The sequence below is a fragment of the Physeter macrocephalus genome, chromosome 17 (assembly GCF_002837175.3).
Source record: "Physeter macrocephalus isolate SW-GA chromosome 17, ASM283717v5, whole genome shotgun sequence".
Lineage (NCBI taxonomy): Eukaryota > Metazoa > Chordata > Mammalia > Artiodactyla > Physeteridae > Physeter > Physeter macrocephalus.
In genome coordinates, this window is record NC_041230.1 from 2,312,234 (window position 1) to 2,323,686 (window position 11,453).

Here is an 11,453-nt window from a genome sequence, read left to right on the forward strand (position 1 = left end):
GTTTCCTTTGCTGTGCAAAAGCTTTTAAGTTTCATTAGGTCCCATTTGTTTATTTTTGTTTTTATTTCCGTTACTCTAGGAGGTGGATCAAAAACGATCATGGGCTTCCCTGGTGGCGCAGTGGTTGAGAATCCGCCTGCCGATGCAGGGGACACGGGTTCGTGCCCCGGTCCGGGAAGATCCCACATGCCGCGGAGTGTCTGGGCCCATGAGCCATGGCCGCTGAGCCGGTGCATCGGGAGCCTGTGCTCCGCAATGGGGGAGGCCACAACAGTGGGAGGCCCGCCTAACAAAAAAAAAAAAAAAAAAAAAAGACAAGAGATAACAAGTGCTGAGCAGAATGTGGAAAAAAAGGGATCACTTCTGGGAAGAATGTAAACTGTTGCAGCCACTATGGAAAACAGTATATAATTTCCTCAAAATATTAAAAAAAACACCCGGCTATCATATAATGCAGCAATTCCACTGCTGGGTATATATCGAACAAAATAAGATCACTGTCTTAAAAAGATACCTGCATTCCCATATTCATTACAGCAGTATTCACTATAGCCAACACACAGAAACAACCTAAGTGTCCAAGAGATGAATGGATAAAAAAAATCTAGTAGACATACACAATGCAATATTATTTAGCCACAGAAAAGAAGGAGATTCTCCTATTTGTACCAACATGGATGGACGTTGAGAGTATATGCTCAGTAAAATAAGTCACACGTAAAAACTATGAAATCACTACCTCAGATATCTGCCCCCCATGCTGTTGCAGCATGATTTACAAGAGCCAAGACATGGAAATAACCTAAGTGTCCAACAGTATGTAAATAAATTTTAAAATGTTACACACATAATGGAATATTATTCAGCAATAAAAAAATTAAGTAGTAAATCCTGCTACCTGTACCAGCATGGACAGACCTTCAGGGCATTATTCCAAGTGAAGTAAGTCAGGAGAGAAACACAAATACAGTATGACCTAAATTATATCACACATAATAGAATTTTAAAACAAAACAAAAGCCAAACGATTAGAAAAAGAGTAGAATAGTGGTTGCAGGGGCTGGGGATTGGCAGTTTCAGTTATAAGGTGAATAAGTTCAGGGGATCTAATACACAGCATGGTGACTGTTGTTAACAATACTGTAATTATATACTTGAACTTGATAAGACAGTAGATGTTAAATGTTCTCACCACACACACAAAATTGTAATTATGTGAACTGATGTGTTAACTAAGCTGTGGTAATTATTTAGCAATATATTATATGTATATCAAATCATCACTCTGTACACTTTAAATTTACACCATGTTATGTTTGATTATCTATCAACAGACCTGGGGAAAAAGAAAATACAAAGGAGTACACAAAAGAGATCCTGGTTTATCATGTGAATAAGAATTTCAAAAAAAAAAAAAAGCAGAGAGAGAGAAAGGAAGAAAAGATGGGAAAAAAAAAAGATGTCAAAAGACCAAAACAGAGCCAAAGCTCCAGAAGGAAAGAAATAAGAGTAAGATTAGAGATAAAGGAACTAGAAAATTAAAAAAACTACAATCACAAAACTAAAAGTTGGTTCCTTGAGAGACAAAATTTACACTCAGCAAGATTAAGAAAAAATCAGAAGACTCATAGCTAAACTCAGAAATGAAAGAGGGAACATTACAACTGATGCTACAGAAATCAAAAGGATTATAAGAGAATAGTATAAGCAATTCTATGTGTAAATAAAGAGCGGCAAACCAAGCAGAAATGGCTAAATTTTTAGCAACACAACCTCTGAAGACTGAACAATTCAGAAATACAAAAACTGAACAGACCTATACCTAGTAAGGAGATTGAATCACTAATCAAAAAGATTTCAACAAAGGAAAGCCAGATAGCTTCACTGCAGAATTCTACCCAACATTTAAAAACAACGAATGCCTATCTTCCTCAAACACTTGCAAAAAAAACATGAAGTGGAGGAAATACTTCCAAACTCATTCTGTGAGGCCAGAATTACTCTAATACTAAAACAGACAAAGACACTGCTAGAAAACCACAGACCAATACCTCTGATGAATACTGATGCAAAAATCACATATAAAACGACAGTAAACCAAATGCAACACCACATTAAGAGAATTATACACCACGACCAAGGGGGATGTATTTTTGGAATGCAAGGGTGGTTCAACATATAAAAACTTTTCCATGTAAACCTGCACATTAAAAGAGTAAAAGGAAAAAAAAAAAGTTACACAATCATCTCAATTGATGCAGGAAAACTATTTGAAAAAAGTTAACATGATAAAAAACACTCAATAAAGTGGAATACAGAACAGCTACCTCAACACAGGAAAGGACATGTATTAAATGGCCAAAACATCATACTCCATGTTGAAAGACTGAAAGCTTTTCCTTGAAGATCAGGAACAAGACGATACATGCTCTATCTGTATAAAACATATTACTGAAAAAAAAAGTACTAGAAGTCCTAGCCAGAATAGGAAGAAAAAGAAATAAAAGGTATCCAGATAGAAAAAGGAAAGAAAATTATGTTTCCAGCCGATATGATCAAATGTGGAGAAAGACCTGAAGATTCTGAAAAAATCCTGCTAGAACTAATTAATGAATTCAGAAAAGTTGCAAGATGTATTATCAACATGTAAAAATCAAGTGTGTTTTTATACATTAACGATGAACAATCTGAAAGAAAATTGAGAAAACAATTCCACTGACAATAACATCAAAGAATAAAAGATGCATAACCTCAGCAAAGAAGAAGATTTGTACACTGTAAACTAAAAACATTGCTGAAAAATATTAGGAAAGATACAAATAAATGCAAAAATATTCCAAGTTCATGGACTGGAATACAATATTGTCAAGATGTCAATATTACCCAAAACAATCAACATCTTCAATGCAAATACCTAGCAAAATCCCAAGTGTTTCTTGTAGAAATAGATAATTTCATCCTAAGATGCATATAAAATCTCAAGAGACAAAGAACAGCAAAAACAAGCTTGAAGAGAATAAAGTTGGAGGTCTCCCACTTCCTTATTTCAATACTTAACACAGGGCTTCCCTGGTGGCGCAGCGGTTAAGAATCTGCCTGCCAATGCAGGGGACACGGGTTCGAGCCCTGGTCCGAGAAGATCCCACGTGCCGCGAAGCAACTAAGCCCGTGCGCCACAACTACTGAAGCCCACGTGCCCTAGAGCCCGTGCTCGGCCAACGGGAGAAGCCACCGCAATGAGAAGCCCGTACACCACAACGAAGAGTAGCCCTTGCTCACTGCAACTAGAGAAAGCCTGCACACAGCAACAAAGACCCAACACAACCAAAAATAGATAAAAATAAAATAAACAAATTTATTTAAAAAAAAATACTTAACACAAAGGTACACTCATCAAAACAGTGTGCTACTGGCATAAGGACAGAGAGACCAGTGGAACAGAATAGAGAAATAAATGTCAGAAAGAAACAATGTGTATACGGTCAAGTGATGTTCCACAAGGGTGTCAAGATCAGTCAGTGGGGGAATGATAGTGTATTCCATTCTCAAAGATGTTGAGAAAACTGAATACCCACATGCAGAAGAATGTAGCTGGACCACTGCCTTACACCACGTATGTCTAAACATGAGCTCCAAAAGTATAAGACTCCTAGCAGAAAACAGGAAGAAACCTTCATGACATTGAATTCAGCAATGATCTATCAGATATGACATCAAAAGCACAGGCAACAGAAGTAAAAACGGATAAACTGGACCGCATCAAAATTTACAAGGTATTGTGCATTAAAGCACACTCAGTAGAGTGAAAAGACAATCTACGGTATGGGAAGAACATTTGCACATCATGTATCTGATAATAGGTTAATATTGGGAATACAGAAAGAATTCTAAAAGGGTCTGATCAGCAATTCCATCACGGGGGTGGGGTGGATCCCCGTGCCAACAAGCAATGTTCAGGCATCAGCTGGGTGTCCTACAATTGAACTCAGTTGTGACACTGTCTACCTGGAGATAGTCATATCCGACAGGTTAAGGGCTTGGTGTTATAAAACTGCCCCCTCCACCTCACACTTTAGATGCCAATCTCAAGTCCAGGATGTCACCAGGGCTTCTGACCAGCAGCCTACAGATCAGAGGTTCCAACGATTTATTTGTTAAGAATGTTTCATAGAATTCAGAGAAACATGTTACTTATTAGATCGTCAGTTTATTATAAAGGATATAACTCAAGAACAGCCAGCTGGAAGAGGTGCAGAGGGCAAGGTATGGGGAAAGGGTTCGGGGTTTCCATGCCTTCCCCAAGACCACCATTCTCCCCAAACCTCCACGTGTTCATCAACCTGAAAGCCCTTAGAACGCTCTCTTTCTGGGTTTTCATGGAGGCTTCATTACACAGGCATGACTGATTAAATCAGTGGCTATTGGCAGGCAAACTCAATTTCTAGCCCCTCTCCCCAACCCCTTCAATCAGGGGTGAGATTGAAAGTTCCAACCTTCTAATCACATGTCTGGTTCCCCTGGTGACAGCCCCCCATCTTGAGGGAATTTCCAAAAGTCACCTTATTACCATAAACTCAGCTGTGACTTAAGGGGGTTTGTTAGGTATAACAAGACACCCATTCTACCTTCATGGCTCTGAAGTAATTTCAGAAACTGAGGACAAGACACCTAAGATTATACCAAAAGATGCTCCCATTGCTGTTATCACTCAGGAAATTCCAAGAGTTTGGGGAGCTCTGTGCCAGACATGGGGAAGAGGGTCCTCCTCAGAACTGAACCATGTTGGCACCCAAATCTCAGACTTCCAGCCTCCAGAACGGTGAGAAATAAATTTGTGCTGTTAACAAGCCACCCGGTCTATGGAACTTTGTTAGAGGAGCGAAAACCAACTAAGAGACCTATGATCTAGCAATTTCATTTCCCTGTATATGTAACAAAGACATTGAAAGCAGGATCTGGAAGCGATATTTGCATACCCGGGTTCACAGAGGCATTATTCACAATAGCTAAGAGGTGGAAGCAACCCAAGTGTCCACTGACAGATGAATGCACAAAAAGGTGATTATTCAGGCAAAACAACAAAAGACTCAGATCCCGTCATGTGCTACAACATGGATGAACCTTGAGGATGTTATGAAATAAGCCAGTCACAAGCAATACAATATGAGTCCACTTATGTGAGGTTATCAAACACGGTCAACTTCATGGAAACAGAAAGCAGAATGGTGTTTGCTAGGGGCTGCTGAGGGGGGATAATGGGGAGAAATCAAGTGAGTTTAAATACTCGTGGTCATCACCTGAATCTATAGTCAAACAACAAGAAAAACGTGGTATACATTAACTCTTCTAAGCTCAAATGATGTAAAACATTATGAAAGTTATTTGACACAATTAAAAAAAGAACACGAGGTCGGGGGTGCTTCTACTCTTAATACTATGTATTAGCAGATACATAATTATTTTGAATCAATCAACAATATGCAATATGTCTAAAATTAATCAATTAGACTTCATAAATATCATCAGGCGAACAGAAGTAACCTTATGGAGAAAACAGGTGAATGGCCCTCATGGGGAAGGACTTGTATTAATGGGCGCTGTAGTAACAGCAGTTCCGTGCAGAAACATTTTCTGGCCGTGGCGTGGAGACTGATGGAGGAGACCCATGTGCACAGAGGTGGTGACCAACACACACACAGCGGATAAGCCGGAGGACAACAGCACAGCACCAGCAGGAGGGACAACAGGGACCAGGTACACTTTATATGAAGCTAATGGAAAGGAAGATGGGGAACAAGACGGTCTTCTTGTGTTCACTCAAGAATGCAATTTCCAGAAGAGGGATTGGGAGTTTGGGATTAGCAGATGCAAACTATTACATATATTATGAATGAATCACTTTGCTGTACACCAGAAACTAACACAACATTGTAAGTCAACTATACTCCAATATAAAATAAACTAAAAAAAAAAAAAAGGAATGGAGTTTCCAGAACGTTAGAAGTTTTGCAGGAAATCCAGGTGTCAGAAACAACAGTGGAGAAGAAGTTCATAAAGTGCAAGAAATGGGCTAAATTTTCTATAAAACACAACGGCATATATAAGTATTAATTCACTATATCAACATGGACATTATGAACCTAGACAGGGAGCATGATTATTAGAATATCACAGTCATGCCCCAAAATAAAAACTCAGTGAAATTTATATAAAATTCAACAAATTATGTACAGAAAATTGAAAACATACAATAGAAAAAGCAATGAATTTTATATAATAAATTATGGCAAGACAATCAAATGGTATTCCTGGGATTAAGAGAGTGACAATAAAAAATACATATATTCTCAAGATATTAAAAATCTCAATTTAAAAACTGTAATAAATTTAATTTAATATTTGGTACTCAGGTGAAAAGAAGTAGAAGGAATTAATAAGAATATGCTTTCAAAATATTCTGGACTAAGTGTAGGATTTAGGGAAACAGCTGTTGAGCCATACCCCCAACTCTAAAGGAGGAAATACTGTAATATATAGAAAACAATATCCACTCCCTAATCCCCCCCTCCCACACATTGCAAATATGAAACAAAGAACACAAAGAGTAGCAGCGGCTTAAACACAACAAATTACGGTACTTCACTGAAGGTATCATTCAGCTTCATAAGTTCCCTCACTAAGTTGCTTCAAAATAATGTGTCGAGGTAGAATGAACAATGGCACACACACAGGATAAAAAATGTGGTATGGACAATGGTTTAGTCAACAGCCTCAGAGATATGAGGATATGATCTTCACAACAAATGTTGTTCCCAGCAGAAATTCGTGTGTTATTTATTGTGGCACAAAGGGGATGGTCATTAGCATATGTGAACACCACTGTCACAGTGTCCTTGAGAGATGCTTTCATGACACTCCTCCTACCTGAAAAGATTACTGAAAACACTTATCAGTCAGGCTCTCCTGATACTTTCCACCTCAGTATCCTAGGACATGCTGACCACTCTACTGAGTAGCTTCAAGTGGTGCTTCTTAAGTAGCAGGATAACGTCGCAAGATATGAGTGACAGTATTCTCCATCAAGAATTTTGTTACCAAGGAAACCCACTCCATAGGAGAGTCCACCAAAAATCGTCCGTTACTTAAAGGTGGGTGATCACGGCAAAAAAATAGGATAAAATTTCAGACCCTAAGACTGTGTATTTCAGAAGCAAGTTTCAGGGGCAAATTCATGCAAACTTAAGAGAACTGAAATCTGAAGAGTCTACAGTACCCAACTAGATAGAGTAGGGCAAGAGGCAGGAAAATACAAGATGTGGGGTCAGATATTGTAGGATCTTGAGATGGGACCATGTGCTCTACCCACAGATGCCAAGCTAAGAGCCTGAAAGACTGGCATATGCTCTCCATGTAGGACTGGGGATTAAAAAGAAGATCTCTCTGTCCACCGTCTTTACAGTTTTCCCAAGTAACAATCACAGATGATCCAACCCACCTCTCATTACACACTCCCAAACTGTGTGACAAAAATAGAACAGGAGGAAGGTCTGAGGGATGTGAACAGGCAGGCGGGGCGTGAGACAGCCCCATGCAGGTTCTGGGGTGACAGATGGAATCAAAGAGCAGCCGGTGTTTTCTCATCTCCTGATTAGGTCTCCCAAGTGCAGCAAATGGAGATGGAACTGGGAAAGGTCCAGGGATTAGGACTGTGGAGGTGTCAGCTCTGATCAATATGGACTAAGAACTAAGCATCTGATGGAATCAAAAACAGAATGAGAGACCAAGGGGAAAAGAGACCCCTTTCAAACATCCCGTCCCATGTTCCTCAGGGTCAAGGAACCAAAGAGTTCACAGGAGCCAGATGACGGAGTGTAGATCATGATAAAAAGTCTGCCTTTGTCTGTTTTGGAGCTGCAGCACCCCTGAAGGGTGAAAAGACACATTTTACATGTTGAAGGACAGAGCGATAAGTTAGGGAGGAGAAAAATTTCCTCTGAGAGTTCACAGGAAATAAACTTCCGTTTTCCCATAGAACTCTCCCACTTAAAGAAAGTTTCCCAAACACTATTAATGGTGAGGTTTCCTCTCTGCTCTTCTGAGCTCCGACCTGTGTTGGCACCTTTGATACGTTCCCATTCATTTGATTTTTTGCTATTTTTCACTTCACTCTCCAGAGCCCAGAGCTCTTTCCCTTGCTCCAAAATGGAGATAATAGTCACAACAGAAACAGAAATTCGTACTCATAAAAAGAAAGGAACATGGTGTACTGTGGCGTTTCCAGAATTCCAGTTCCTTGTTCAGCTGAGGAGTGAGGACATTACAGACGGGTCTGGAGAAACATTTCACAAATTCATCCACCGCCTCCTTCTGAATACACAGGGAACCGTATAATATGCAGACATCTAGCTCTCTTCCTAGAACTACTAAATCAAAAGCACAGGGGTAGAAAACAAGAAATCTGATATATTAAGAGTTTGCCATTGGGCTTTGTAAATACTGAAGCTCTGGAACAACTCTTAGTATATCATGAAATGGGCAGGTTCCTAAAGAAAAGCAATTTTAAACTCCTGATGTCGAATCATAAAGCTTTTCATGTCTGAGTCAACAGGGCTTTCAGGTCAGTCAAGCAAAACAGGGCCTCCCAAGAGGCACACAAGGGAAAATGCAAATATACGCAAGGGCAGATCCCAACTTCTAGAGGGAAGTTATCCTCACCCAGGGAGCGCAGGTTCCCGTAGGTCTCCAGCATCACGTCCCTGTACAAGGCCCTCTGGGCAGGGTCCAGGCATTCCCACTCTTCGTGAGAGAACGTGATGGCCACATCCTCAAAGGTCAACTGTCCCTGAAACAAAAGATACATCTCACCAAGGGGCCATGAGGAGAGTTCTTACCGTCACATAAAAGGAGAAGAGAGAGGATCAACTGGGTTGAAGAGTGCGTTCTGACAGATTTGAGTAAAGGCATTTTGAGCAAGTTATATGCCTGAAATTTTAGTTTCTTTGCTTCCACAGAAGATTACGATATCCTCCGAGTCAGTGTGGGTTACTGGTTTTTGTGAATGATACATGAAATATACAAGTAAACATGCAACACGGGTTGTCTACACAGGAGTGTCAGATATCACATTCTACACACTGAGGGTATTCAGTATGCAGATGAGCTAGGACATGAGTGGTGTCTTCAGAGGCGACTCCACAGTGGCTTTACCGAGAGATCAGGATCTTAAAATTGTGATGAGGATAACAAGAACGATGATGAAACACGTGTGAACACTTCCTATGTGCTAAGCATTACGCTTGAGACTTTACATATATTAACTTGTTATCGACATAATAGCTCATTAGAGAAAGACCTGTTTCCACTTTACAGAGGAGAAAACTGTGTCACAGACACTCTAAGAAACTCACCTCAGATCAAACAGCTAAGAAATGACACAGCGAGCACCTGAACTCAGGTGGTCGGCCCCTAATCAAACCTAAACAATCAAACAGTTAAGTACAGCATGAAAAGTACCCGGACAGAGGATTCCCTAAAAAACCCTGAAACGAGCACAAGGTGAACAACGTGCAAATGCATAAAAAGTCATATATAAATACATACGTGTCTACACATAATGTTACCATTTTTGCTACTATTTAAATTAATGGGATAGTGTAAAAGAGAATTAACATGTAATTTCAACTGTTAAAAAAATATAAAACTTATTTATAAAATGATATTTTATAAAAGCCATGGACTTGAACATCTATGCACTAAGGCACACACATGTAGACACACCATTCACTAAAATGAGAGCAGCTGTCTCAACATATTTTGGATGATTTTTTAAATTATCATTTTGATCAATGTATTTCAACATCTCTGGGACGATGAAAATGTACTAAGTATACTTAATTTAGTTTGTCAACATTCTATAGTAGGTTAGTAAAAAACAGGTACAAACATGAAGAAATATATAATGCTTTAATGTCTATAAAATACATATACTCAAAAATACAAATATAATTTTATCCATTTAAATTTAGATATGTAGCTATTAAAAAAAGCCAAACCGGGATTCCCTGGTGGCGCAGTGGTTGAGAGTCCGCCTGCCGATGCAGGGGACACGGGTTCGTGCCCCGGTCCGGGAAGCTGCCACATGCCGCGGAGCGGCTGGGCCCATGAGCCATGGCCGCTGAGCCTGCGCGTCCGGAGCCTGTGCTCCGCAACGGGAGAGGCCACGACAGTGAGAGGCCCGCGTACAGCAAAAAAAAAAAAAAAAAAAAAAAAGCCAAACCAAGTTATTTCTTTATTCCAGTAATAAAATATTGATTCAAAATTGGAAGGGTTATTAGTGGTGTACATTAATTTAACAGATTAAGGAAAGAAATTATCAAAATAGTAGAGTTGAAAAATTCTTGGATAATTAAAAATCATGACAAAAAGAATACTAAAAAAAAAAAACTTTTATTGAGCAAGAACATACTGAAGCATCAGAGAAGATTGGCAAGTCCGAAGAAGGGCATTTTGGAAGGACAGACAAAATAATCAGCTGAGAATACGACTGCACCTGAGTCACAGCCATTCCTGACTCCTTGTCTTTCCTCTCCCTCCTCTTCAGGGCTTCTTCCTCAGACAACATGAGTCTTTAGAGGTTGACCCTGAAAGTTGGAAACAGGCTGTTTAATGCTTAGAATCAACACACCCCCTTCCTGTGTCACCACCACACACACAGGGAAGCCCTCAGCATGTGGAACAGACGGTCCTCTGCTGCCCACTGTCCCAGGAGGGGCTCAGGACAGTAAACTCCCACACAGAGACCAACAGGGGAGTTTTCCACCCTTTCCTTCAGATCTCGCTCCCCTCCTGGTGAGGCCCTCACCTGGGCTCTCACTGCTGTGGCCCAGGTTCAATCCCTGGTCATGGAACTGAGATCCCGAAAACCGTGTGGCAAGGCCAAAAACAAACAAAAATAAAACAAACAAAAAAACAAGTCACTCTCCCCTCCTGGTGAGGCCCTCACGTACACAGTAGCAGCGGGCACCTCAGCTGGACCCGATGATCTCCTTGAGGTCACAGACCAGCCCTGATCCTTCCCCACGGAGAGGAGAGCCCTCACCCTCAGCCCAGATCTCAGCCCTCAGGGAACGGGGGGACTGAGTCAAGATGCTCAGTGACGGATCCAGATTGGACTCGCCTGGGGCACCTTAAACATGACTGAGGTTGGGCCCTACACTGACTACGCGAAGAGGAAACTGGTCAGAGGGTACAAAACATGTCTATGCATAAATGCCTCATCCATCTAATGGGAAGCCTGGGTTGAGCGGCGCTCACAGGAGGCAGGCCCAGCACAGCCCCCACTTTCTTATTCTTTTCCAGCTTAACTGAGGTATAACTGACTAAGGAAAATGCTGTAAATATAAGGTGTACGATGTGATTATTTGACAGACATATACACTGTGAAATAATTATCA

General features: G+C 40.5%; 1 pseudogene; it reads right to left on the minus strand.

Annotated features, from left to right (window-relative positions):
• Window positions 1-7,553: 7,553 nt before the first annotated feature.
• Window positions 7,554-11,194, minus strand: LOC114484113 (zinc finger protein 766-like; annotated as a pseudogene).
• Window positions 11,195-11,453: the final 259 nt, after the last annotated feature.